The 22,725-nt window shown below is 35.5% G+C and overlaps 1 long non-coding RNA gene across 2 annotated transcripts in view; it reads right to left on the reverse strand.

Moving 5' to 3' along the window:
* Positions 1-10,827: 10,827 nt before the first annotated feature.
* Positions 10,828-22,725, reverse strand: part of LOC150103167 (uncharacterized) — a 170,763-nt gene continuing 158,865 nt past the window's right edge. For both annotated transcript variants that reach the window (XR_016548775.1, XR_016548774.1), the window contains exon 4: positions 10,828-11,180. This is a non-coding gene — a long non-coding RNA (uncharacterized LOC150103167). The remainder of the gene's footprint in view (positions 11,181-22,725) is intronic.

The raw sequence follows: 22,725 nt of genomic DNA on the forward strand, positions 1-22,725 counted from the left end.
AGCTGCCATTATTCGAAGAACAACAAAAGTGGTCCCTGGTGTTCCAGCACTGCTGAATTCATTGAGATTACGATTAGTTAACATTGCTTTGGTCCAGCGAGAACTGTTCGAGTCCGAGAATCGCAATTAAAATATCATTTCTCGCATCCAGGAGATTGAGATTCCTAAATCGAATGATTTTTTTTAAGAAGAAAAATCACTGTTTTGTAATAAAGAAAAGTTTGGCCCCTTTAGGGACCGTCCATTAATTACACTAAGCTATTTTTCGAGTTTTAGTTCCTCCATTTGTCACAAACTTTCATGTACTGTACGTAATAAAGAGATTTCTTTTTTCGTACTATCCCTACGATGGAATCCATCATCCCCATCACACTCATTCCCTTGTACGCATTCTGTTATTAACAGCTATTCACCATTTAATTAATAATCTCAAAAGTAATGGCTTTCAGTAAGTATACAATTTTGAATGAATCTCATGAATCCAAACTCAATACACGAAATACAGTATGTAATAACAAATTCTTCTTCTTCTTCCTTTTTCCCTTGCGGTGTCGAGAGTTTTCTATTCATTTAACCGAAATCGTATCCAAGGATAAGGTGGTTAGCCCTATGCCTCCCGGTGTATCCTATGTCTGTAGGATCGTTGAGTTCTTAAGGCCGGTTTGTCTGCTTGAGGGATGAAAAACCCCAGATAAATTGGGTAGAAAAACCCTGTGGTCCACGCCCAGGACCTGCTAACTTGGCTATATCTGAGAAAGATCCTAAGCTCCTCCCGTCAGCGATGGGAATCGAACCCAGGACACTTGCCCAAGAGCATAGCCATTCCGCTGACCGCGCGGACATTATATGTAATATAATTATATAATTATATGTGAAAACATTATATAACGTTTGGTGTTAGATTTCGGGGCTGACATAGTAATAGTTCTTGGCATATTTCCAGGAAAAAAAAAATTAAGCGTTGCTACAACTGGACATTGCAAATAGACTGGCGTAATCGAATTCTAACTCAATAGATTAACAAGACGGACCCTTCGAGTGATTACAAGAGATTAAAATAATCATAATAACATGATGTGACAAACATTAATGATGTTCTAGAGTAAGCACTTGATATCGCTTCGTTGGTATATAATAGCCAAAGTTCATGGGTCAAGATTGATCTTCGTAATAGAAATATGAACGCATTATTAATGTGTGTGTGTGAAATTCAACTATTTTGCCTAATTACAAAGTTAATTAGGCCTAACTCCATCCCCCTTTCATTCAACACAATATGACAAGTGATCCGACATCGTCTTACTGGTGGCGCCCTCTGTTTTCATCGCTAATTTCAACTTTTCCGTTCGTAGTAATTACACTACTTAAGAGATTTATTATATCTACGCATTCCACGCGCGCGCGCGGGCTCTCTCTCTCTCTCACACACACGCACGCATACATACACAACCTGAAGAGTGGTTTGGGTGTCTCTTTCTACGAGCCGGACCAAAAAGAGCGTCTGCTATTACTCCGGCATAAAACACAAGTTTTCTAAATAGCTCTTGGAGTTAATTAGGGCCTTCCAAAACTCGTTCATGTGCGGCGAAAAATTAATGGCCGACGAGAGTACAAGGTCACATGGATTGAATGGTGTGCAGTTTTCTGAGAACAGCTCACAGCCCAGCATGTGATAATTACCGTTTCGTGAGATGAGCACAGCCAAATGCGGCATTTTTACCGTCAGAACGTGCGCTAGAGGTAAAGATACACGCACAACATCAAACCCCGGCACACACACACACTCAACTCTTAAAGAGTCGCCGAAGTACGTTGCATGACAGACTGACATTGTAGCTGCTAACGAGGGTTTTTTTTTTTTTTTTTCCGAACAGTGGCTAAGACCTCCTTACCGGTAGACTTTGGTGTAAATCAGCCCAAACCCCGCCCAACCATCCATATTCCGGATCAGTGTCTATCCTGTGGGAAATATTACGTGTATGGCATTCCCCCCCTATCCCCCCCCCCTACAGGTTTGGCACACAGAGGTGGTTTGCAGCAGGGTGGAGTATGGAGTCGACATTGGGAAGCCACTAATTAACACCTTAATCTCCACACCAGACAACCACAGAGACCAGCCCTCTACACTACCTATACATACTATGTAGCCAAACCCATAATTATCTCATCCGTGATGCTTCTCCTGCTTGATATTAGGATCACGTTCTTTTCGTGTTCATTTTCTCTCTCTCCCCCCCCCCCCTCTCCTTTGGTTTTTTAAGAGCAGGTAACACCACTTGTCTCAACACGTGCTCTCTAAGTACACACTGCGTACAGATGACTGATGCACGCGCAGCCCCCTTGACCCCTTTTTTGTCTGCTTTTCCTTTGTCTTGTCTTGAGTGAAAACACGAAATAATTATAACATTCCCTCTCCTTATCACTTATCTTATACAGAAAAACCTACTTGCTGAAATGACCGCGAAGAGGCATTTTTGTGAAAAATTAGAATCAGGGATTTTTTTTTTTTTGTGGGGTGGGTGGGTGGGAAGGAGTATGAGTTGGTATGTAGGCGGGGTAAAGGCTTGAATGGTCTTTTTTTTTTTTTATACGTTGCTTAATATGTTAGTGGTTGAAAGATAAGTACATATATACACGAATATGTGAAAAATATGGACTCGGTATATAGCTCGGAGGGGGAGGGGATAAAATAAAAACTTCTACTACAAAAAAAGCGGAACTTTGTGATGCAGTCGGACAGGGATGTTGTGCTCAGTGAAGGATTACAGACTTAGATGTATTATTATTATTAATGTCGGCGCTGTTAGCGTAGTGGCTATGTGCTTCGCAACCTAGGTTCGATTCCCGTCGTTGACGTGAAGAGCTTAAGGATCTTTCTCAGACATAGCCAAGTTAATCGGTCTTGGGCGTGGACCGCAAGGTTTTTGCCTGTTTATGCGGGGTTTTTCATCCCGCAAGCAGGCAAACCGGCCCCTGAACACACGCATCTACAGACATAGGACACACCGGAAGGCATAGGGACGGGGACGGATTGAAAGGGATTAGAATTGCTCGTAACAGGCCAGTAAGCTTAATACGAAAAGGAAGATTAAATTGTCATTCCATTTAAGTAGCTATTCTTTGGGGGGGGGGGGAATTATTGCGTTACACCTCCAATGACTCCAAGGACTTATCGCGGAAGGGCACTCCCCTCTATACCTCCAACTATCAACACAATTCACCATCTTACAACGCCATCTCTTGCCACTAATTATATGATTTGTCTATAAACTGCGTGTGTACTGCGACCGATTTGCCTGTATGTGATGGAAAACTCGAGTTTTCGGGAGGGGAAACCCACACATCCCCCCATATGAGATCGGTTAACTCTAGAGGGAGCCTAAGGATAGCGAGCCAGTCTGGAACAGAACGATAACTTAAGAGGTGAGTTTCCCTACTTCCGAATGTAAAGGACCAACCAAGCCACATACAGAAAAAAATAATAGACCCCCCCCTTAACATGATCTTTCGCCTTTTTTTATTGGAAAACGACCTTATTGACAAAACTGAAAAAAATAAAAAATAAATAAATAAAGCAATAGAGACAAATGAAGGTACTTGCAGCTGTTATAATTTCGAACATTCCCCCCCCCCCCGCACAAGTTGGCACGTGATGCGATAATATACTCGCACGAAATGTTGATGTTCTGTTAAGCTTCACCCTCAAAACCGTCTTGGCGTGTTGTGATAGTCGTGAGTGTTTCCTTAGTATAATCCGTCATTTTGCGAATGACTGTGAGAGAACGAAAATTACCAACAGTATGGCGAATGTTCAAAGCGGAATGTCCAGGTGGCACATTAGATCCCTTATGGGCCGTGAACCAGGTAGTGTTTTAGGTCGGCAATTTGTATCTTAAATGCGTGATGGTGCATGACACCGAGATAATAGGTGCAGTCAGCTTTCATTCGTCATAGGACTTCATGTTCGTCCGCCCTCCCTCCGACTTTTATTTTGTCTTCATAAAACATAGCGTGAACATTTTCTAGTTGCTGCTTACAATTTCTAATCATTATATAATTTGGTCTCTCCAAATTCAAATATAACTCATTAGTTTTAACTTGTAATATTATTATATAAAATATTTGAAGGTGTATAATTTTATTTTTAATTTTTAAAAAAAAATTAAAAATTAAAAAAGTAAATTATAATTATACTTCTATTTCTAAGAAAAAATAGATAAACTACCTTTCAAAAAAGAGCATAAAGTGTTTTATGTTAATCTGGTTGTTCCTTTTTGTACAATAAAGGATTTAAGCGATTCAGTATAGCCAACGAACAAAAAGTAGGTAGCACACGTATATTGGTTATCTACATGTATTCTCTAGATAGTTGATTTGTTTTTGGTAGGAGAGATATAAAACTCCTTTTTTGGGAGAAAACCTTCCCACTTCTTTAATAGACCATTAGTTCACTCTCAGCTGATAAATGCCAAGGTGTGGTTTCGCATCCTACACTGGATTCGAACCAAAGTTTTCCCAATTAAAAGGAATTTATCCACAACGAAAATCAACTAGTCCTTGGTGAGAAGAGCATTATCAATTTGTAAGGTCAAGATTATTTCAGAAATAAAGTAACTCTTCCCCCCCCTCCCCCCCAAAAAAGAGGAAAAAGAAAGAAAAAAAGAATTTCTCCATATATCTTCTCTGTTTCTCTTCATTTCCTCTCTCTCCGTTTATATAATTTAAACCTGAATTCAACTAAATATAAATACACAACTATGAAGGGGTGGGGGGGGGGCGGACAGCAACCCCTACCAAAGATAGGGCGTGATAAAAGAAAGGTTTAGTGATTCGTAATGCTATTTATAGGTGACTATTAGCTAAATAGTCTTCTGTTTTCTAAGAAACACTGATTAAGGAAGCGCGCGCGGCGCAATTTTATCACACGCACATGGGCGGAGAGACATCCGGGCCACTGCTTCCTTCTGTACTTTTATGTCATTACCTCTCAGCAAACGAACATTTGAAGAATATTTGAATTAAATATCCTACCAGTACAAGGAAAACGGCGAAGTCTGTTACGGATGTCTACATAAACTACACTGAAATTCCGTGTGAAATATTCTATCATCCGTGGTGGATTTTATCACGTGGAACTATGAAGACAGAACAAAAGTTCTGTCTTCATAATTTGGAAACGAAATGGGAGTTGAATGGAGAGGAGACTATTCAACTTTCGTGTGTGCATTTTTGTTACTCTTTGACTACTAAAGTAGTAGAATTTGGTATTAGTATTAATCGTAGTGATGCTTCAGCCATCAGTTAATAGAATAAGCATCAAAAGTCCACAAAATTTTCTCTGTATATCATCCTAATACTTGATGCCTTTGGGAGTAATCATCTTACTATTGATGATGCCTCTCGGAATTCAAAATTCCGAAAATCATCATTCTCATATTGACGATGTTTTTTTTTTTGATATGCATTGCCCTAATAGTGTTGATGAAAATTATGATGATGGTAGTCTCTTTGGTAATTATCCTAATGAGATTATTATATCACTTTTAGTACTCATCATAATAATGATGATATGCTGCTGATAATTTTTACTGTAGCAATACTGATGATAGTGAAGATGATGTCGTTTATCATCCTAATACTTTTGATGCTTTTTGGTGTAATTATCTTACTGCTGATGATGCCTCTTGGAATTTAAAATCTCAATAGATATCATCCCATATTAATGAGGGTGGCATTGGATGGATTATGATGAAAAAAGTTTGGTAATTATCCTAACTCGATTGTTATTATGACTGATGATCAAGATGTTGCTGATGTTTTTCATTATTGTAATACTGATGATGATGATCATTCATTTGGTAGAATGATAATATGGATGCTGATAATGCGAATTTTGTTAAAAAGGTAATAGTGATGATGACGTCTTTTGGAAATCATCCTAATACTGATGATAATCGTGATAATTCTGATCACTATATGATGATTTTGGTAATCATCCTATAAATGGCTGAGGGGTAAACATATGGAATATCGGCCTTTCTTAACAGACTTTCATTAGCGAAATACGAAATTAAGTGTTCCGTAGATGTTTCAAATCCCTTTAAATATGCATTTCGACTTAAGAAAAATCCATAACTTTATTATTTAAGAATAAAATTCGTTTTTTAAGTTACTGTTAGCCATTTCCCAGTCATTAATAATATTTTCATTATTCAAGATTCGTTAACGGGAGTCTTAATTAAACATTCGACTAATTTATCTTAGTGGACCACCTTAGTTCACTCGAGGGGTGTACTTGAACACGCATGTCATCAAATTTCGAATTTTAAAAAAAATCACCTTCTGATGAAGTTAGATCGATACTTATCAAGTGTAGCACACCCTATAATCTTGTTTAGGGGGTTCAATAAGGAGTAGAGAACAAGATTTCATCTGAGGAACCATCTCTCCCTCTTTCACACACGCGATTTTCTTTTCGTATTAGTTTTTTTTTCCTCGAATTTCTTTACGGGATTTAAAACATTACTATGGCGTTAACCCGTGAATATTTCAATACAGCAAATCAATAAGCTCAAACCAATAAATCCGTGGCCTTGAACCCCCTCTTTTAAATACACAAAGAAGGTTTGGTTTCCTAACAAACCCCTTATACGAATATCGACAAACTTCCGTTTTAAAACCGTAATGTAGTCGAAGTTAATGCGGATTTCGTTAGCAACACCTAATTTCCTTGGTTGACACCATCGACCGAATTCTCCTCTTCCTTTCTTCAGTTCAAGAAATTAAAATTGGAATTTGAATCATTAACAAACTTATTATAAGGGATGGGATTTTTTAAGTCTTTTCCTATCTCTGGAAATTAAGAAAAATAAATTGACTTCTCCCTCTTTGCAACGTATTTCGTTTAATGCTCGTAGATGAGATAAAATTAAGAATTAGTTTCATTCTGATAATATCCCTCAGCTCTTGCTCCGTACTACAGATTTCTCTCTCTCCTTTAAAAGCAAATGGATTAATTATTTACTTTGGTTATTAACTGTCAGATACCTTTGCCATTATTTCTTCCTTAATTTTAAGGCCTCCTAAAAAGAAATCCATTGATATATAAGAAAATGCTTCAAGTACCACTAATTTCCATTTTGCTTCCTTTATTTATTTTTTACTTCCTTACATTATTATTAATTGTAAAAATATAATCAGTATAAGAATAATTGAAAACCGAATAGAAGTTATCATATACAAAATTGGTAAATGAATTATACATTTTTGTGGGTAGATGTCGCAATGAGCGTCAGTGGTGTATTGTTGCGTATCTTAACAATTAATTACTTTTATGGCTTATACGAGATGCAAATCAAATATTTAATCTTTCTTGTAAGTTTTATCATTCTCGTAAATAACACACAGCTCTTTTCGTAGTATACTTTTCGTAGTAGAACTGAGTTTTTAAACCTACAAGATTTTTTTTTTATATATATATAGTTTCTCGGAAACTCAGTTCTATATCGTCTCAGCCTCTTATCGTATTTTCTCTCTCCCTCTTCTTTTCACGCCCCATAATCATCTTCAGCAAAATACGTACAACTTGCTACATATTTGTAAGCCTAAAGAGACAATAGATCCAACAAAACTCGGTCAACTTTTTCTCGATAAAAGACAACAACCAAAAAAAAAAAAAAAAGCCTACAGCTCTGAATATGTAGCTATCCGTAGAACCTATATAAACAATTTTATCTGGAGCTTGAGAGTCGTAAATTGTCTTTACGCTAGTGTAAGAACACGCAAGCACTGATTTAAGGATTGCTAAGCCTAGGTAATGGCCAGCTAAGTGTCCATTACTACTAAATATGGAGCATTGAGGCCGACGAATACTGGACTATCGGCTCACAGACACTTCTGTGTGAGTACGGACACTTGTATTTCTTCTGCTTGGTCCGTAAGGTGAGTTACGTCTTCGACAATCTGTTCTTAACGGTGATATGATCCCATTTTTTTTTCTTCTTCTACCAGAATAGACATGAGTAAAAGTAACCATTTAAAAGAATACCAGAATGGCTCACTGAATTAAATATATATAACCTGGAGCAGGAAATAAAAATTAAATGGACAATAATTAATTTTTGTTAAAAGATTTTCATACTACATTATTTTTAAAGAGAAATGGTGTTAAAATAATTAGATTTTTTTAAATTTTGAATTTCGAAATTATTTTGGTTTAAATATTAAAAATCATTTAATATTTAAACTTTTGTATTTTGGAATAATTTTTTCACAATTTCATTAATTATTTATTTCATGGAAATGAAATAAATAATTAATATAAAATGTAACCGTTCATGGAAATGAACGGTTACATTTTATATAGGTCGTAATGCGTATATGTTTACTTAGATTGGTTCATTTTTTTTATTTGTTTATTTACATTTGCTTTTGATGGTATTCTAAAATTATTATTAAAATATTATCAAAAAAGGACTTTCTTGATTATATTATTTTACAACGAAAATAATGAGCAGTAAAGTATTATCGCGAAGGGACTTTTGGTGATACTTGCGAATATATTTTTAAATAAAGAGGATGAGAAGAAAAAAGTATTACTGCAAAGATACTTTATTGATACTTTTTGATTAATTTAAACAAAACATGATGAGAAGAAAAAAGTATTATCACGAGACTTTTGGTGATACTTTTCATTATTTTAAGCAAAAATTATGAGTCAAGTATTGACGGTGTAAAGTACAATACTATCGCGATGTGTCTTTCGGTGATGCTGCTGGTTATACTATTTTAAACAAACGTGAGTAGGTGTTAATAAAACAGGCTTTTGACGATGATAATAAAAGAAAATTCCAAAAACATGAAAACACGTTTCGATGTTTCTTGACTATTTATTTCGGTAGAATTAATTTTCGTTATAATATTCCTCACTTCTTTTTTCTATGATTTGCCACAGCTAATCGAAATTATTCATACTTGCTGAACACCCGAATAGTAATTTTCGGCATGACCAAATAAGGAAAAATAATAATACGATCAATTATATATACATGGTACTTTTTTTTAAACATTTTTTCCACATCTATCTTGAATTATAATGCTAATGTTGCACTTTTTTTTTGCCAGAGAATTCTCTTAAAAAACATACCATATGGGCGGCATGAAGGGACTTTTACAAAGGCCGCTACTTTTTTTTCTCGGAAAGAGCCGAGCGGCACAATGTACCATAAAGGGAAAGTTATAACATTAAAAGAAGCCGTTCCATTAGCTGGAATTTGCATAGTGATGAGACAGCAAGAGAGAAAAAGCAGATGAAATAACATATAAGGAGAATCTTCTGACCAATGTTATGCAAGCCAATGTACAAGTGTATTTTATCGACAACGTTCCCCCCCCCCTTTCTTTCCTGTGGGTAGTTCACTAATTAACAAGCTGGAGCTGTTCACTAAATAAACATTGTTTCCTGTCTACTGAGTGCAGTGGGAAAAGTACTTTTTTAGACGTAATGTAGAATGAAATTATCACGAAGAAGCCATTAAGTAATAAAAAAAAGTATTCTTTTAAATCTAAGGTGTTAGAATTTTGTTCAGTGAGGTTTCCCATAAGACTTACGTTAATTGGGTTTTTAAGTTATTTTCAAATTCAAATTTTTGTATGATTGAATTGTGTGTTGATAAAAAAAAGGGAGTTTTGTTATTGTTATTTTTAAAGATGGCTTAAAGTTGGGTTTTAAGACGGGTAACGCAAGGGCACTTCGTTTTTCTAATTCTTTCCCACCAACCGTCTCATGGGCTTAGCACTATGGCTTTGATCACAGAAGTCATACTTTTGATGGCAAAGGATATATATATACACTATTACATTGGCCAGTGACGTCATAAAAATATATTCCCTTTGGTATATGTGTCTTATTAAGTCAAAATGAATAAAGGCATAGATGGTAAAATATATTTAAGAGTGGTTCTCTGACCTGCTAGAGTAGTGAGAGCCGATCTCAAGTCTTGAAAGGTCAAGTCTTGATTGATCTTGCAGAAATCATCAATCAAAAAAAAGTGATGGTGTCTTTAAATCCTTAAAAGGACTGGCTTAAAGGGGCGAAGCAAAAATGCTTTTCATCTCCCCAATTATCTGTAGAGGACAGTGTAGGGATAAGGTGTTATTGAGCTATTAAAGCTCTGATCATGGCAAGAGGGCAACGGCAATAGCCGAGCTTCAGAACTTTATTGGCTACAGCATTGCCATATGTAAAGGTAAAGCCGTCTCTAAAAATTCGGACGATCCCTAGGCCACTTATTCGTGGGCGAAAGACCGTCCATCTCAGCGTTGGCCTACCACCCACACACCACCACCACCGAGCAGAACCGCTCATATTCCGAAGAAAAGCATTCACCGACAAAGCCCCTCAGCGGGACGTGCCGGAGAACACTTACCCCGGAGACTCAAATTGCTCTCTTAAGAGAGCGAACTCAAACTCTAGAATCTCAGCGTCCAATTAGTCGCCTCTTACGACATGCTTGGATTTGCAATGGCGCTATTTTTATCCCGGTAACCACACGGGGACTCGTAAGTGTTGTCCTTATAAGGACTGGCTTAAAGGGGCGAAGCAAGAATGCTTTTCATATTCCCCGTTATCTGTAGAGTACAGTGTAGGATAAGGTGTTATTGAGCAATTAAAGCTCTGATCATGGCAGGAGGGTAACAGCAATAGCTGAGCCTCAGTTAGAACTTCATTGGCTACAGCATTGCCATCCATTACCCTCCAAGGGTAATGAATGAATCAATCACCGCATCTCACGGTCGATTGATTCCTCTCGATTCTACTTGCAAATATTTCATATATATTTTAGATGTATACTTGTAAAAGGTGTAGGAGTTTTATTAGGTATTTCAATTAGTTATTTTCTTCATTAGTTCCTTGATGGAATGTACGAATAGAATAATAGAAGATAATCTAGTTTTTAAGACTTTCGTAATGAAATCGATGGAAAATGTTTGATTATTGTTGGAATAAATATGCTTATAACAATTAACAATTGCAAGCAGCAATCTAATAAATCTTGGTTTGACTTTGCAATTCTGTTCATCGTAAGAAGACAATTATTACGCTTTTTTGTTGTTATTTTCTTGAAACAGAAGAAACATCATATGCAAGAAGTCCGAAGGCCACACCTTGTAAAAGTCAACTAGAAAAAAAAAAAAAAATGAAAGTTACTGACAATCAATTATAGGAATAATATTTACATTAATAAAAATTATACTTTTTCATTTAATTTCTCATTGTTAAATTCTGTACAAAAAAGGCAATATTTAAAAAAAAAAGTGATATAAAATAAGAAGCAATTATGAGATTTGTTCCATATATATTTTTTTTTTGGCAATTCCATTTATTCTTTACCCTCTTCTGAACTATACTCAGCACTCAAATATCTCGAGGTTAACGCCTCATATTTTAATTTTCCCAACATAATAAAATTTTCCACTATGAACACAAATTCGTATATATTTCCCATGTCACCCTCTTAACTTAGGTAAATAATCTTTCTATTCTTATAATACCTTAAATGTCGTTTTGATGTTCTCCGTGGTCCCTTCTAATTCTTTTCTACATGCCAACCTTTTAATATATAACAGTTCTTCATATGCCATATATATTATATACATTCATAAATATAACCGACACAAAAGTTCCATTTTGTATGCCACTTTGTCTAGACATTAATATCCAACCCCCCCCCCCGTACTTTTCAGAATTGAGATGTCTTGTAATTGGTTTTTACAACTTTACATAACAGAATTGTACGCTAGTCCTCTTCCTTCGCAATGAAAAAATAATAATAGCGTGTTAAATGGTAGACAAGCTCAGTGATGAGTCAATATCATAGCTCTCTTTCTTTCTTTCTCTCTAACTAAAAAACATTTCTGGTTCCTGGTGGGTAACCCACAGCGAATTGCATCTCCCAACCTTACTGTTAGTAGGTGGCCAACAGAATGGCACAGTAACTTCCTTTGCTATGCTATGTTACGTATATCAAACCATTTTCTCCATTGCTAAGTATGTCCGAGCAATTATAATCAATATTGGGTGGCCTTCAAAAGTAATCAGCACCAACTTTTTGCACTAATGTTAGTAGACAAAGATAGAATAGAGATGAATATTGCCCTTTGGGTTCTAATCTTTCTTCACACACAAAAATCACCTATAGGCTTTTATATTAATGAATCCGACAATGCATTATACAGGGGACGTGAGAATAATGTGCTCATTGCTATAACATATTAACATGACGAGAAATGTAACTCACAGTATGGGGTTCTGATGGCTTTGTGGCTAATACAGATGCCGAGATTAACTGCGGAGGACCCTATTATTCTCTTTTTTTTTTTTTTAATGAACCATTCTTGGAGTAATGTTTTAGATAAAAAAAATATTTATATAATATAGCTTTAAACGGACGAAAATCATAGACATTAAGTTATTCGTTTGTTGTAAGACGATGAGACGTCATGGTTCTGTTTCTATGACAACAGTAGGTTCTGCTTGCGTACAGTATTAAGTCCACGATTCCTGTGTGATCAGAAAGACATCATCATCAATTAATGTTGTTTTTATTTAGTTGTTTGTTATTGAAGATTTGCTCATTTCAAATAATGAATGACGCTGTTTGTACTAGGGGGATGGTTAGCGGGTGTCAGAGTTTAACGCCATGTTCTTACAGTGTGAGGAATTGTTTGTCTTCTTTTAGCGCGCAGATACGTACATGTCTAACTGAAATAGAGTTAAAAGTATGTGTGTGTGTGTGTGTGTGTGTGTGTGTGTGTGTGTGTGTGTGTGTGTGTGTGTGTGTGTGTGTGTAAGAGAGAGAGAGAGAGAGAGAGAGAGAGAGATTTTGTTTTTCTTATTCTCTCCTTGATCGTTATCCATTTTGACTTTTTTTTTCCCGGGATTAAACGTCCATGTTTCAGGGAAGAAAACTCTCATCCTCCCCATGAGACCAGCTAACTCATCTTCATTTGAAAAAGTTTTTCTGGTGTTCTAGACGTGCTCCAACCGAGCTCCTTCCTGCCCAAGGATATTGTACTGTACAAAGACACCAAAACAGAATCGCATATCAACACGATGTACTGTGCTGAACTGGAGCTATAACCTGGCAGTGGTTGAGCTTCATAAAAGTTTCAATAGGGGGAAACACTATCTTCACCTTGTAGTTCAAGGATAACTGCAAAAAAAAAAAAAAAAAAAAAAAAAAAATTGAATTCATATTTCACTTAAATATGTCTCCACAGCTATATTGGAATAGCGGTAACTATTTGACTGAAAAGCTCTAATTCGGATCATATCTAATTCCCAGGGAATGGAGCAAGCTGTCCTCTTGTAAACAGACAAAAAAGTCCTAAGGTACACAATATTAAAAATATAAGAACAAAACTAAATTATCGTGGCAAATATAATATAAACTAGGCCATAAAGGTTGCCAAAATCAGCTTTCCATTTTGGTCATCAAATTTGCCAAAATATTAGCATTCAAAATTTGCCAAAATATCAAGAGACAAAACAGGTTGAAATTTTTCTTACATAAATAATATAAGAAAATAGGTACACGCATGGGCCTCCGCAGAGGCGGGCAAACGGGACACAAAACCCAAAAAAGTCAATAATTAAATAAAAATTTATTGATGTCTCCAATAATTATTCTTCTCCAAGTTTTGTCTCCCCCCCCCCGGAAAATTTTCTGCGGACGCCCGTGTAAACACGCATACAGTACAAGGGTCATATTTCACACTTGATGTTAAAGTAAAATTAGAGATAAAAAATGATATTAGAGTAAACTACTGATTTTTTTTTAGAATCAAATTTTGAAGACGATTAAAGCATGATATAAGTAGTTCGGTCACCATCTATAACGGTTTGAAGCGAAAATAAAATCAAGCTAAAAGCTTACATTAGCTTTCCCACGATCAGTAAGATCGTGGAGGAAGGTATAGGTATTTAAGAACTTCGCCCATTACTCGAAAAGCAAAGATCTCATTTCAGATGGCGCAATGGCAGACAAAGTCTAGAGCTAGGCTACGAGTATCGCCACAGTGGATAAAACTATGTCAGGTCAACGCTGTAACCAAATATGAAGACGCTGTTAATCTGAAGCACCAAATACCAGATAATGAAAACCACCTTCCCCCTCTGTCATCAATTACTCCCTCTCTTGTGTACACACACACACACACACACACACACACACACACACACACACACACACACACACACACACACACACACACACACCTTATATTTCCAGTCTTGGTCACGTGGTGCCAAGGACGCACACTGAAGCTAACATTTGATTTATAGGTTGCCTGAAACTTCAGGTAACCCAAGGCCACCCATTTATGGACAGCGTCCCGTCTCTTATTAACTAGCATTAATGCAATTTATCCGGGAAGGCTTTATTTACAAGTAGGTCCGAGGAACGGGATGTCATCCCTAATGTATTTATGAGTTTGTGATGTGCTTTTATTTTGTAAAATGTCTTCCTTAATAGAGAGCGGACTCGATTCATAAGGAAAGAAAAAAAAAAAAACAGAAGAAAAAAAATAGGTAAATGATTACCAATGTTAGGATTTGTGTACAGTTGTCAAAATAGGTTCATTTTGCACAAAACCGAATTCATTTATTGGACGTTCATAGGTATAATAATAGAAATTATGGAGATTCAAGGATAAATATGCAAGGTTAGTAACAGTAGTGTGTTTAGGCTAATCGATCTCTATACAAAGCGGGGCTAACTGATGTGTGCCTCCAAAATTGATTAAAAACAAGTCAACAAAATACTCCAGGATGAAGTTGTTCAAAATCTAGAGCATATATCTATTATCATATACGCCAGTGAAAGATTGCGCTATGAAAAATGGACGTCAAAATAAATTAAACGCCTGGTAGGATTTGCATTGGTCCATTGTGACGTCACTACTGCCTGACGTGACATAAAACTACGTCTAGCCTACAGAGCATATTTTCCTAGTTTTATCTAACTCTTGGCCCAACCACGGTGTGCAATTTATTTGCACAGCGTAGGTGGACCAAGAGTAACCTTTCATCAATGGATTTATGATTTCAAATATGAAATGAAAATAACATTCATAAATAATGTTATTTATTTATGCACCTGTTTTGCGGGATCCAAACGTCTGATTTCTTGGAAGAAACCACCACCTGCGTACTAGACCTGCTAACTAAGCCTTATAAAAGTTCCTCTCGTCCTAGATGATATTCGAAGCGAGGTAGTTTTTGTAATTTTTCTGTAATTTTCTGTAATTTAACCAACGAATTAGCAATTCGTTGGTTAAAAATTACAGCTCCTAATAAACTGATTTTTTCTTCGTATAGGACGTCATAATAGTTGATTGTTTTAAAACATAACAATGCGATACATATTCTTAAGTGCAACTGGTTAATTTATATTTTTGTGATGTGAATCCCATCCAAGATGCTTTCTAGAATGGTAGTGGTCTGAATTGTACATCTTAACATAATTCGAGAACTCAGCTTTAGAGACCAAACGCGAGTTTCAAGTCTTCAGGCCTTCAATAAGCAAGGTGGTGTCACACTTAGCGATGAAAATCATCTGCCGCTTACAAAAGAAATATAAAAATAATCATACAAAACAATGCGTCTCGATAAAAGATATTTCTATTTTCATCTCAAGTTCGTTATAAACTTTAAAATTTTTATAAGGTGATACAAACACGCATGTGGCTCCCTCTAGATGCAACAACCAAAATCACCATAAGGTCAAATGAAAAACCCTTTTTTTCCCCCTATTTTTACAAACAATTATTCCGTTTTTTTATGTATATATGAAAGATTTGCACAACTTTTAGACTAAGGGGTAGTTTGAAGCCTTATTTAAATATATATTAAATTAATTTCAATTGTTATAAAACAAAAAAAATGCAAATAAAAAAAACAGTACGCAAATATTGGATCAGAACTTTATACATATCCTTTTTCATCCTATTTGAATCTCTTAATCCTACAGCCACAACAAATGAAGAAAAAAAATTAAATAAAATATATTAAGAAGTAAAATTCAATAAGCCAGCGGACTTCCATACAATATTTTATTAGGGAAAATAATTAATCTAAAAGCTGACTTATGAAAGTAATCCCACCATTTATATCGCCCGAACCAACACGTATGTGAATTTTTAAGTAGCTTTTCTTAATATGATGCGCTATACAAGAAATAATTAAGTACGCTTCATAGTACACAAGAAGCTGACGGGTGGGAGGAAGGAGGGGGGGATTTAGAGGGATACGAAACGCGTCTTCGTTTGACAATGCAAATACAATTAGTGAGGGTTATGTTTTTTCAAATAGAGTTTAATAAATCGTTTCGCAGATTTTACACCTGGGTCTATAAGAAGGTAGGCAAGTCAAAGAAGCTAATCAATATTTGCATTCTTATTTCATTCTTATTTAGCTCAAGCATTGAAAAGCAACTATAATGAAAGGAAGAAAAGCGAGCAATGGCTGCAGCCGCGTCTAAGTGATTTACAATTAAATTACGTACCTATTTATCCGGTTGTTCCAGTACTTCAGGTTTAAAAATAAAAATGTGAGGAGGAAAAAAAAAAAAAAAAACCACTGCTGCTATTTTCCATTTGTTTCGTTTATTTTTCATTCTTCTTGAAATTTGTTAGAATAATTATGACCGCAAGAGGGAGCGAATGTCAATGATTACTAAAAGAATATCTTTCTTCCAACATGACTTTTTTTATTATGTGAATTTCCGTCTTTAAAAATCCATAGCTCACGAACAGTACTTAATGCGCTGAGGGGTGAGCTATTGGTTGCATGAGCGAGTCTACCTGTTGCCATAAGAGAGAGAGAGAATGGATGAATGGCATAAGAGACAAACATATAGGAAAAGAAATAAATAATTTACGAATGAATTAACGAAAAAGAGACGGAGAGAAAGAATAAATGAACGAATGAAAAAATAAACATACATATATAGGGAAGAGAGAGAGAGAGAGAATGAGTGAATAAACGAATAAATAAACACAGATGAGGAGAGAGAGAGAGAGAGAGAGAGAGAAAATGAAAAAATCAAACATACAAGGAAAGAAAGAAAGAATTTATGAATGAAACGGAGAAATTCATGAAAGTAGATTTAGAAAGATAGAAAGAAAAATGAAACATATATATGAAAGAGAGAGTGAATGAATGAAAAAAAGAAACAAACAAATACAAGAAAAAGAAAGAAAAATTGAATGAACGAATGAAAAAAATTAAAAATACGCCTATATAGGAGAGAAACAATGGGTAAATAAACGAAAAAAGAACAACCCGATGAGGCGAGAGAGAGAATGAATAAACGAAAAGAGAAATAAACCTAGATAAGGGGAAGAGAAAGAGAAAGGAAGAGGACAGATACAGAAAGAAAGAAAGATGGATATACATGAAAGAGAAAGAAACAGTAAAACAAACCGATAGAGGAAGCAAGAGAGAAAGAGAGAAAAGAAAGAGGAAAAAAGAGAAGGGGAAGATACAGATGAGATGGATCTAGAAAACATAGAAATAGAAAACATAGAAATAAAAAAAAAAGAGAGAGAGAGAGCGATGGAAGGAGTTATGGGGTGATATGTGAGGAAGATAACAGGCAAAGAGATAGATGGAGAGAGAGAAGGGAAGAAGTATGAAAAAACAGGGAGTGGAAGAATGAATCTGAAATACATGGCGTAGGTAATAAATAAGTATTTTAATGCATTTTGAATATAAAATTCTTTATTTTGATCTCGTGTGCCCGATGAGAGGCAATTATCCCAAAACGTCAAGTAGGTTTCAAAAGTAGTTGATTATCATTATTGTTTGATTACTTATAAGGTCAACAAGGTTCTCTTTTTTCTCTCTCACTCGCTCTTATCGTGTGTAACCCAACCCTACTCAAAGACATTGTAACCTTCACATCTATAAATCTAGCGAATGCACTGGGCCCCTATCGTCTGACCAGAACAACAAATCTTCAGTGACACGACACAGACCACCTTGGGCAACCCATCTTTAAGTGGTGATTTGTAACTTCTGCGGTCAAGAGTATTCAAGACAACCGACGCAAGCAAAGTAGTTTGGGCTTAGCCAAATTTAGTTGAGTATTATACATTTTAATAAGGGTTAATCTTGGCTTAAGATTAACTAACCTATTTCGTTACCTGCCTAACAATGAAAAACAAAATAAACAGCTAAATTAAATTTTTAAAAAGACGCCATTAGTTTTGTTATAACGATTTTAAAAAATAGCATTTCTCTTTAGCTAAAATTGTATGCATCCCCCCCCCCCCGATAAATGTCAATTATTATCATTTAAACAAATAACTTGACTGTTATTAAGCTGGTAGAACAATTTATAGATTTCTAAAGCAGTCCAGTTTAATTGTTGCAAACTCGTTGCCACGACAACCACCTAATCAGACAACTATAACAATGTGTTCAAGTCCTGTTACAAACAAGTCTATATAGTAACAGGAGAAAGACAAATGCTTTTTTAAAAAGTGACATCTTTATCACACCGTGTCCCGAATGATAATACTGTCAAAACCCCCTTCTATGCCCCCCGAAAAAAAGTAGAAATACTAGGATGGGGAGATGTAGATGTGGTGTCATCGATACAAACACTTCATCAACTACACCTGTAGTCAACCGAGAGACTAGCATTAGATGATGTGCCTTTACCCCAATTTCCCAGTGAATGTCTAAGAAAGCCTACGGTAGGGGTGTGTCGGGAGCATGCATCATTCTGCCATCAGCTAGCAGATATACCAATAAAACCGCCAATAGCTGTCGGCTGTGTTCGATGATCGCTAGATCAGACCAAGCAAGGTTTTAACTAACGCGCGCGCTAACTTCAAACGCCACCACCACAGGAGGTTTGGCAGCTCGTGATGACCTCATTAGACGGTCATAGAGATTTGACACACGCAAGTTTAAACTAGCTGTCTCACAGAAAGGAAGCATTTAATTCGCATTAGAAAACCGAATGGGTAGTCAACTAACTCTTTTTTATTCTTAATAATTAACCTTTTTTTTTTTTTTTTGAAATAGTTCTCGGCACATGTAAATTGTCCATACAATTTAAAAGATTTTTAAAGAGCGCTTTATATGCCGCATTTAGTGGTTATTAATAATTTTATATGCGTTTTGCAAATTACATAAATTTAATATGCATTCTGGTTTGATTTGTCTGTTCGTAAATAAATAATCGTTTGAAATTCTTACTAAATGGCATACAATCAAAACCTCATCACATTCTAGACTACTAAGAATAGAAATGTACATAGTTAAAGAACAACTGGAAAAAAAAATAGTTTTTTTCACGTGTCAGAATTCTAATTGTCAAATAACAATTAGAATTCTGGCATGTGACTTATAGCGAGAAATAGACATAGTAAAGAACAACAGTTGATTTTTTTTTTTTCACGTTCCTTGTGAAATGGCAACAATTATAATTTCTGGCATATGACTAGAGTAAGAAATGTATATAATAAAGTTCTCGCTATAGTCACGTATTTGAATAGCGAGAAAAAAAAAAAATATATATATATTTTTTTTTTTTTTCAATTTCTTTGTGAAATGACAACAATTAAAATTCTGGCACGTGACTAGAGCTAGAAATAAATATAAAGAAAACAGTTGATACTTTTCACGTGTCGATTTCTTTGTCAAATTACAACAATTATGATTTCTGGCACGTGACTAGAGTAAGAAATGTACATAGTAAAGTTCTCGCTAATAGTCACGTGCCAGAATATAGCTTAAAAAAAATTTTTTTTTTCATTTGTCAATTTCTTTGTGAAATGACAACAATTAGAATTGTGGCACGTGACTAGAGCTAGAAATATACAAAGAAAACAACAGTTGATTTATTTATTTTTTTTTTTTTTACGTTTCGGTTTCGATTTCTTTGTCAAATGACAACAATTAGACTTCTGGCATGTGACTGTGGCGAAAAATGTCATCGGTAGCTTAGAGTATAAAATACACATAGCAAAAAAGATAATAATTAAAAAAAAAAACATCATGTCACATTCTCGTGCTAAACAGACGAAATAACAGTCAAATTATACAAAGTGCAAACGAGTGATTTTTCAGTTCATTTCAATTATAAATAAAGAATGGGAATTTACGATTTCTAGCCGTACACTTAAAATTAATTTTATGCGATAGTCACTAATATCTGTCTTTTATCCACACAAAGAGTAGCTTCCACTAAAAGCGCGTTTAGTATCTGCATTTCTTTTTTATTATTATTTTTTTCCATTTTAATAAAGCTGAGTTCTTTCGTTACTTCAAACAAGCAGTGTTTACGAGGTCATGTGATCCAAGCATTCACAACAGTCCGCCGCTCTTCCGTAACCGTTTGTATCCAGATTTTTCCGTCGATTTTGTTCCTCTTTTATCAGTTTCTGCCCTCTCCGTCGGGTCTAGAAAGTGAGGGGAAAGGAAAAGAAGAGGGGGTGGGATGGAAATCGATCTCTCTACGTACATTTTAAAGCGAAAGGGTGACGATGGAGGATTTTTCGTTCAGCTATCTTGAGTATAAGAGATCCTTGGAGTACCGCCCTATCAACATCGTTCCGCGTTCGTGGGTAATGATTTTTTTTAGAAAAACCGCATCCTTTACGAAAATCTTGCACCGTATCTATAGAACGGGGGGATAGCGGAGAGTCAATCAATCTGCTTCCAATGTTGAATTACTCAAATTCTCCTAAGCGTTTTTGCTCCTGCAGTTAAATTGTCTCGGAAAGGCTCCCAGCTACTGTTACAGAGGATGTTTGTCAGTAACGGCTTTCTTTCTTTCTTTTTTTTTTTTTATTTCGTTCGTTCTTTCTTTCTGTTCAATTCGTTGTGTATCTCCTCTCGGATTTGTAGCAATATGCATACATATTTTTTATTCGAGCACTATTTTAGCTAATGGCTACAATAGGCAATACAGAACTAGGCTTCGCAACACTTTTAAATGGCTACTCTACCCCAGAGATATTAAGCCATTTTGTACTAAGAAGATTCATCGCAAATAGAACGATAGTCCTTTTTTTTATTTATGCAAAACCACCCACGCTAAACTCAAATATAAATAAGTAAAGTATTCAGTTTTATATTATATATTGGATTGGAGAATTCCAACCCTTACGAACTGTACATGGTTATGCTTCTACATTATTTAATGTATATATAAGCATAAGCAACTTTTTCTTAGATTAAACATTGTACTTGGAGAAAGGTGAACATATATTTTCTTATAAGATAATAATTTAGGTGTTGGAAAATTCACTGAGTTTTTCCTTATTTTGAAGGGTCTTTTCTTATATTTTTGGTGTATTTATATGTTACTTTTTGAAGTGTTTTATTATTATTATTATGAGATCGTGTTTCGATAGGGTTTGTATTTGTGTTTTTCACGTGTTTTGACATTTACTACTTGGAGACTTTTTTGTTTGTTTTGACGGGGTTTTATTTTTTTATGTATTTTTCGTGTATTTTGACCTTTCTTTGAAACAATTTTATTATCAAAATGATGATGAATTATAATATTAAATGATAGATATTTATTTTCATTTCTTTGATAAAAAAAAATTAAATCATGTTATAGGTTTCGCAACCTCTTATGTATGGATTGATATAAAAATGTTTATTTTCATTTGTTTCTTATAAAATTTTCAGATGTTTGTTGCAGGGCGCCAATTGACTGCCCGCTCAGCTTAAAACTAATATTTCGTTTTCAAGGTTTAATTCTCAGTACTTCTTTAACCCTTAACCCACTCACTATATTAATGTTTTAGACTTTCTGTGGGTAGCAATATCATTAAAATAATAAGAAGCAGAATAAGAAGCAACCGACTCAACACAAGCGGTTCAAATTAATTGCATTTACTCGTACACTGTGAGTCTGCGGCTATTGCGAACTAATATCATACACCCTCTGTCCAAAAAGAAACCGAACTTTTGATAGAAAATAAAACACAGGCCAATTATAATTATTCAAATCATTTATTTCAATCAATATACTTTCCCTGAGCATCGATTCAGCGTTAAATGAGTTTTTTATATCGGTTTTTGGGATACTGTTGAGGGTCGTGGTTACTACCGCTTGAACGTTTTCAATGGTGTCGTATCGCTTTCCTTTCATCGGCAAATGAAGTCGAGGAAAGCGAAAGAAGTCACAGGGTGCTAAATCAGGTGAATACGGCGAGTGATCCAACACACAAACTTGGTTTTTGCTCAGAAACTGTCTCCCAATGTTCGAAGGATGAGATGGTGCAAATCGCGAATTCAATTTACGATGGCACAAACTCTCGGTTGTGCACAGTTGATTTTGGAATCCCCAATTCATCTTCAATCAATCTCACGGATGATTTAAGGTTTTCTTTGATGAAATCACGCACTTTTTGGATGTTAACTTAGCTCAGTCCAGTTTTTGGACGGCCCGGCTTTTCGTCGTCCTCAAGCGTCTCACGGCCACTTTGAAATCGCTTAAACCACTCGTGAACTTGAGTACGGGATAAGCATTCATCACCGTATGCTTTCTGAAGCATTTGATGCGTTTCGGTAAAACTTTTGCCAAGTTTAACACAAAAGTCAATCGCAGCTCTCTGTTTGAAACTCATTTTCCGACCGTTCGTCAAAACACGCTGTCACTCTTGGCATTACAACTCGGCTTCTAATGACACAAA

The sequence above is a fragment of the Typopeltis vanoorti genome, chromosome 9 (genome assembly GCF_054136105.1).
Source record: "Typopeltis vanoorti isolate ZY-2024b chromosome 9, IOZ_Tvanoo_1.0, whole genome shotgun sequence".
NCBI classification, from domain to species: Eukaryota; Metazoa; Arthropoda; class Arachnida; order Uropygi; family Thelyphonidae; genus Typopeltis; species Typopeltis vanoorti.